Genomic DNA, 7,500 nt, shown 5'->3' with positions numbered 1-7,500 from the left:
ATAATAATTATTGTATAAGAAAGCATTGCTTCCTTCTTGTATCTAACTTTTATCATATGCCATCAGTATCCTTTTATTTTTTACTTGTTTCAGTCATTGGACTGCTGCCATGCTGGGGCACCACCTTGAGAGGTTTTATCAAGCAAATCAACTCCAGTGCTTTTTTTAATTATTTTTAAGTCATACTTATTCTCTAGGTCTCTTTTACTCAACTGTTAAGTTAGGGGAAGTAAATAAACCAGCACCAGTTATCAAAGACCAACACACATATGTGTATACATATGTATATATGTGTGTGTGTGTGTGTCTCACAGTCGTCTTTCAGTTTCTGTCTACTGAATCCACTCACAGCACCTTGGGCTGGCCAGGGCTATAGAAAAAGACAATTTCCCAAGGTGCCATGCAATGGCACTGAACCTGAAACCATGTAGTTGGGAGGCAAATTTCTTACCACACAGTCATGCCTACATCTATATGATATCTAAATAAACATAGCCATGTTGTTTAGAAATTTGCTACACAACTACATGGTTTCGTGTTCAATCCTACCGTGATGCCCTTCAAGCACCAGGTTGTCCAATGAAATTCAGTACATGGAAGCTATATGGAAACCCATCATACATACATAAATGCATGCATCCATGCACATGCACACCGACACACTCACACACACAACATATATATACATTGGGTTTTACAAGGAAAAGTTTTAAATTACTTTAAGAGTTTTGGTCTGCTCACCTTCATCAAACTCTCTGATGAAGGTGAACTTGAAGTCACTGTCAGCCCATTCCTTGTAAAAGTGACTAAAGATGCACTCTATTAAAAAGTATTGAGATATCCTTCAGTTTAATATTGAATTGTTTTTATATATAACTTGACACAAGAACAAATATGTGGGGTTTTTTTTGTGAATTCTTCCCCTATATATATATATATATATATTATATATATATATATGTGTGGTGCAATGTTTTAATGTGTTTATATTTCCAAGTGTTTGACACTGACTGCATCATTTATGTCAAAGAATAACCTTGTAGTTTGATAAATTAAATTGATAAAAGAACTACGGAGATGTACTTACATAGCAAGTGACCTGATCTGAGATTGTGTGCTGGAATGGCCACTTCAACATTTAAATTTAATTTGTCAAAATATTTTCGTCGCTTTGAGACCGGGACCTGTTCACTGAAAAAATTCTATGCTAGAACAGAATTTTGTCAGTGAACAGGTTGTGGTCTCAAAGTGACGAAAATATTTTGACAAATTAAATTTAAATGTTGAAGTGAATCTAACGGTTTTTGTGTGTTTCTTAAATGGCTTATAAACACCTTCCACGCTGCAATTGATAAAAGAATTATCAAACTGAAATAAGTACTGGGGTTGGTGAAATTGACTAAAACCCTAAAAACTGGTACCTTGGCATGGTCACCGTCCAACTACCAAAACCAGTAAAAGAAAAAATAAGAATGCTAAAGACTGTCTTTTTATAAATCAGGGGCTACTACATTCTTAAATGTATCCTTTCTCTTTAAAGATGGTAGGAATGTAACTTGAGAGATTTGAGAGATATTTGGCTGTCTTTTCTAGCAAGTTCTATGGCCAAATGCAGGTTTATTTAGTTGCTATATTAACTACATTGTTCTCTTCCTATCATGGTGAAGTGAAAATGGGAAACATGCAGCGACTAAAGAGATTTTAATGATATATGTAATGTAATGATACTTAATGTTGGATGACAGTATGGTGTAAAGACTTACAATGACTGTATGTGTGTGTGTGTGTGTGTGGTGTATGTTTAAATATATTTATATGTATACATATGTATTTATATGTATATCTATATATATTTGTGTGTGAGTGTGTGTGTGTACATATATATATATATATATATATATATATATATATATATATTGTGGAATACTGATCAGTTGAGTGTAAGACTGCATAATGTTTTTACAATTGTCATGTATTCATTACAGCATTTTGATGAAACAGTGTATGTTCTATAAAGCATTGACTACCATACCCAATTTCTGCAAATGCCCCTGTGGCTAATAAAAGAAATTATTATTATTATTATTATTATTATATTATTATTATTATTATTATCATTATCATTATTATTATAGACATAAATATGTTTGTGTATTTATATATATATATATCATCATCATCATCGTTTAGCATCCGCTTTCCATGCTGGCATGGGTTGGACGGTTCAACTGGGGTCTGGGAAGCCAGAAGGCTGCACTAGGCCCAGTCTGGTCTGGCAATGTTTCTATGGCTGGATGCCCTTCCTCACGCCAACCACTCTATGAGTGTAGTGGGTGCTTTTTACGTGCCACCAGCACAGGTGCCAGACGAGGCTGGCAAACGGCCACGATTGGATGGTGCTTTTATACATATATATATATATATAGTGTGTGCGTGTGTGCTAAAATTAGGACACTATTTGCAATGAGATGTTTCTGTAGTAACTGGAAAGACTGAATGATGTCTCTAAGATGTGATGAAGCAAGGTTCTGATGATGATAGGGGAAGATGCCTCAACTCTTAATGGAGTCATAGGGAGGTCATCATGACATATGTCATGTACAACTTGGTGGAACCCATTTCTTTCCATGTTTCTTCTTGATCAAAAGCAAGTGAGAGAGACAGCCAGACAGCAGACACACAGAGTGAATGAGTGAGAGAGAGAGAGAGAGAGAAATATGGAAAGAAGAAGAAGAATCAATCCCAGTACTTGACTAGTACTTTATTTTATCGACCTTGAAAGAGTGAAAGTTAGAACTGTTCTTGGTAGGGTTTAACCCTTTCGTTACTGTATTTATTTTAAGATGCACTGTGTTTCTTTCAATTACTTTAAATATAACAAAAAGAATTTAGTAAAATAACTTAGTTATCATCCAGCTAGTGTTAGGAACATAAATTGTGGCTAAGGTTTGGTGGAAGATTTTAATTCAAAACTTATTAAAACAAGACATTTGTACTCCAAGCCAGAGCCGGTTTCAGCTGGGTTGGTAACAAAAGGGTTTAACTCAGGGCACGGAAAACTGAAACAAATGAAGTAAAGTATTCTTTGTGACGTTCTAACAACTCTGCCAATCAACAACCTGTGATAATACCCAACTTGCATAATTCAGCAGTGTAATCCTGAATCTATAATGCATGTAGATGTATATAATGTATATAGCTGTAAGTGAAGGGCAAGCTGAGGTTTCAGTTGGTAGTTTAGAGTAGCAGCAGCAGTAGCAAAGAAGAAGAAAAAATAGAGAGAAAAGCACTGCATCTGTGTGTATTTGCTAGTAGTTGGTAGTTGAGTATTGGTGAATGTCTATTCACTAATCAAATGGCCTTTTGGTTGGGTGGAGGTTGATGTGGTCAAATAGATTTTTGTGTGTATAGCAACAGCAGCACTGCCCTGTATATGTGCGTGAAGGTCAAAAGATACTGTACAATGTTGTTATACTTTTTTGGCCTTGGTTAACTCTGATTGAATAGACCTGTGATCAAAAGCATTCCAGATTCGACCATCATGTCTTTTCAAGGGCATTTAACACTGCATTATCCATGTCCTTCCTTTCTTAAGATAGCAGAAGTGATTTAGGAGAAATTGGGCTGCTTTTTCCTGCAGGTTGAATAACTTCATAAAGGCTTTCAAGGTGTGATGCTATGAAATAGGTCGTGGAGTGGTTTCATATGCTGGCATTTAAGTTTTTCCTAAAATTTTCTATTCATTCTAAGAAAGAATACAATTGCTTACTCAAAAAAAAAAAAAAATAAATAAAATAAAGTCTGATTCTAAATGTCATTAGCATATTTTTGACTGATGTCGACTTATGAAATAATTTTGTAAACACAGTAATTTTAGTAAATAACTATTAGGCTTAGGATTCTGTGTAGATCCATCTATTTTCACTGCCCATTATTCCTGGAAGTACAGTCCTTGGCCACCTCCTCCATAAGGTCCTATCTGAAGCAATCATCATTTCACTTACCTGCTGGAATTTCAGGCATGATCAGCTAAGACCATGGATACTAGCCAACCATTTCACCCATGGTCTACTCCTAGCTCTCCTGCTGGCTGGTTTGGCCTGAAGAGTCTGTCTTGTGATGCTTTTCTAGCAGCATTCTAACCACATGTCCATATTACTGGGACTGTGACCACTCAATATGGAGAGGTAGTGGCTCAACCTGGAGAGAGACCCTAATCTCCAAGCTACACACCCTGTCAAGTACCGTTACCCCAGAGATTCTTTGGAGGAATCCCATTTTGGCTGTTTGTATTCATGATCATATTCTTTCAGTCTTTATCCAACATTCGTGACCATAGATGAGGATAGGCATGAAAACTGAATTGAAGATTATAAGATTGGCTTTTTTACCAACCGCTCCTGGCTTTTTTATCAACTGTTTTTCTTCTGAGAATCAAATGTAGATGACAGCCAATAATAAGTCAGGTAAAGAAATTGACAGGAATATATTGTCTTGCATCATACAGTCATGTGATAGTAGTTGGTTAGAAGAAGACCGGCAAATCATGAAGCTGATACATGCAAAAGGCTAAACAGGATGTATCTTTTAGCAAGCAGTGATCTCATACTGCTTGGCATCTTGGGAAGCCAATATGATGCAGAGAGAACCAAACAGGATGTGTTTCTTATTTAGCAATTTCACACCGCTAAGCATGCTGGGAAGGGAATAGACGGCCAATGGGATACACATACACACACACACACACATATATATGTGTGTGTGTGTGTGTGTGTGTGTGTGAAAGAATAGGATTGATGGCTCACCCTACAGTGATGTCATATTGCAAAGAAACTATGGGAAAGTGAATTAGTTTATTTTACATTCAAATTCTCTCCATATACTCCAGAAAACAAGTTCTAGAATGTTCCGTAGCTATATTGTTGCTGAGATGATTTATCACTAGAGTGATAAAGATCGATTGAATTTTTACCATGCTTTCCAAGTAATGTTTGCAATTCTAAATAGGAAAATATTTCAGTTATGACCTTTTAGCATTGCTATGGTTTCTTACATAATTGATTGATTGATTGTTTCTGTTAACCACAAGAATAGAAGTAAAACAACTGTACAGATATGGCATTGGTTATTTCATGAGTTCAAATTTAATGGTGGCATTTTGTTGTTGTTGTTGTTATTGTTTTTTTAGTCCCAGGTCAGCCCTGATCCAGCAGAGCTATATGATAAGAGGTACTACAATCCAAACTCTTTATAGCCACATCATTCAGCATGTCCTTATTTGTTTAAAACAGTGGATGTGGATTGAGGCTGCAATTTCTAGAAGTTCAGGTGACCATGTGGAGATCCTTCCTTAGTTCCTTGTACACTTGATTTCTTGATTCACTTGTTAGAAATATCTCCCAGATCTGGGAATGTTACCTGAGAGAAATAGATCTGTCGCCTCTCTCCTCTTATTGCTCAGCTCCACATCAGCCCTAAACCAGCAGATGTATGATTAGTTGAATTTCAGCTATGACCATCTCATTTTTTTTTCAGATGCAATATATGTAGTGCTGTTTGTAAGATGTGATTCAAATGAGATTTAGCTGCTATTTCTAGCAGATCAAATGATCATTTTGATATACTCCACTGACTCACATTCGCCTCTGATAGAATTTAATAGTCAACAGCAAATCAGCTCAATTTTCAATTTATCAGATAAAACAAACAAATTTATTTGATAATCCAAAATATATATATATATATATATATATATATATATATATCTTCCTGGGGCTACAAACTACAGTAGCATCCACCCTTATCGGTTAGCCATATTCAAATGGCATATATGCATCACGATATATATATATATATATAATATATATATATAAAATCATCATCATTTAAAGCATGGAAAACAGACTTTAATGATGATTATATATATATATATATATATATATATATATATATATATATATATATATATATATATATACATATATATATATATATAATCATCATCATTTAAAGTCTGTTTTCCATGCTGGCATGAGTTGGACAGATCAAGAAAAACTGACAAACCAGAGGACTGCCAAGCTCCAGTGTCTGCTTTGGTATGGCCTCTACAACTGGATGCCCTTCCTAACATCAGCCACTTTACTGAGTGAACTGGGTACTTGTTTTTGTGCGGTACTGGCACTAGTGAAGCCATCAATTAACTCACAAGACAAGACTCCCTCGACTGAGTCTGGGAGTTGTGAGGGAGGTGACTTTATGCCAGGGGTTGAGAGGTTAAAGCATGATAGATAGACAGGAACAAGTCTCTTACAGAAGGGAAGATATATGGCATCCCAAGCAGGAAAGAGAGACTACATATGTGTGTATGTTTAGTGCTATGTGAGATTGTTACTTTGTAATTGTTGATATGTGGTCGTTTAATGTTGTGTTTGGTGCTATGTGAGTCTTTAGTGTTATTGTGTGATTTGATACTGTATGTGTGTTTGGTGCTATGTGCATTTTAATGTTATGTGTGATTGTGTGTTTATTTATTTAGAAAGTGAGTATATCATTAATGTTGCTATTTCTGCAAAATTTCTTGTTTTTCTAATGATTTTTGTTTATTGAATAAAGCTGTATGGTTTTGTATCATATTGTATTACTATTTATAGTTGGATGTCTTACTGTTTCTAGAGACAAGTATCTAATCCAACTGTAGAAGTCTTATACACCATATTTTCTTGTGTAACTCCACCAGCTCTTATTGTCCTGGGACCATATAAATGTGGTATACTGCACTGATTTTTGGTTGGTACAATAAAAATTCTGTGTGGTAAGAAGCTTACTTCCCAACCACATAATTCTGGGTTCAATCCCACTGCATGGCACCTTGGGCAAGACATCTACATACTAAAGTAAATATGGATTTGTCCCTCCAGTTATGCAAAGACTTACAAGCTTTGACCAAAATACACAATATGTACGCAAAGTCACACAAGAGTACACTCCAGTACAGATTCCACAGTCAACTATAGGCTCAAGATCCAACACAGATAAGGTTCCAGATGTGGTGGAGTATAAACAATAACGCAAATGGGTTATTGTCATGCATATGTATATATACTGCATTGTCATGTGCATTATTGTATACATACACACATATTTGATTTTTTTTGCAAACAACTTACATACCAGACGCTAGCAAGTTTATGAGGTCATTAGAGGAGAATGCACACTATTTGGGAGCCTACCTCTGAATGGCATCATTGCACACCAGCGACCTCACTGAAATGAGGCCCTGCTTGCCAGATCAACTGGTTAACAGGTTTCACTCAATATTCTTCTAACCATTGCTCATTGTCTCTTTCCAACCAAATCCAGTGGCTTGCCTTTCCTACTGTAGTCTGGATATCATTCATGGTCACACACACACACATATATATATATATACATACATACATACATACATACATACATACATACATACATACATATATATATATATATATATATATATATTAT

At 35.5% G+C, this 7,500-nt stretch overlaps 1 protein-coding gene and 1 long non-coding RNA gene across 2 annotated transcripts in view; both read left to right on the top strand.

Annotated features, from left to right (window-relative positions):
• The window catches only part of LOC115219688 (putative uncharacterized protein DDB_G0277255), a 526,870-nt gene that overhangs the window by 407,993 nt on the left and 111,377 nt on the right, over nucleotides 1-7,500 (top strand). The gene's annotated exons all lie outside the window — the stretch shown is intronic.
• The window catches only part of LOC118766345, a 17,247-nt gene continuing 16,289 nt past the window's right edge, over nucleotides 6,543-7,500 (top strand). The window contains exon 1 of the long non-coding RNA XR_005002281.1: nucleotides 6,543-6,555. This is a non-coding gene — a long non-coding RNA (uncharacterized LOC118766345). The remainder of the gene's footprint in view (nucleotides 6,556-7,500) is intronic.

The sequence above is a fragment of the Octopus sinensis genome, linkage group LG15 (assembly GCF_006345805.1).
Source record: "Octopus sinensis linkage group LG15, ASM634580v1, whole genome shotgun sequence".
Taxonomy (NCBI): domain Eukaryota; kingdom Metazoa; phylum Mollusca; class Cephalopoda; order Octopoda; family Octopodidae; genus Octopus; species Octopus sinensis.
This window is presented reverse-complemented; position numbering and strand designations above follow the sequence as displayed.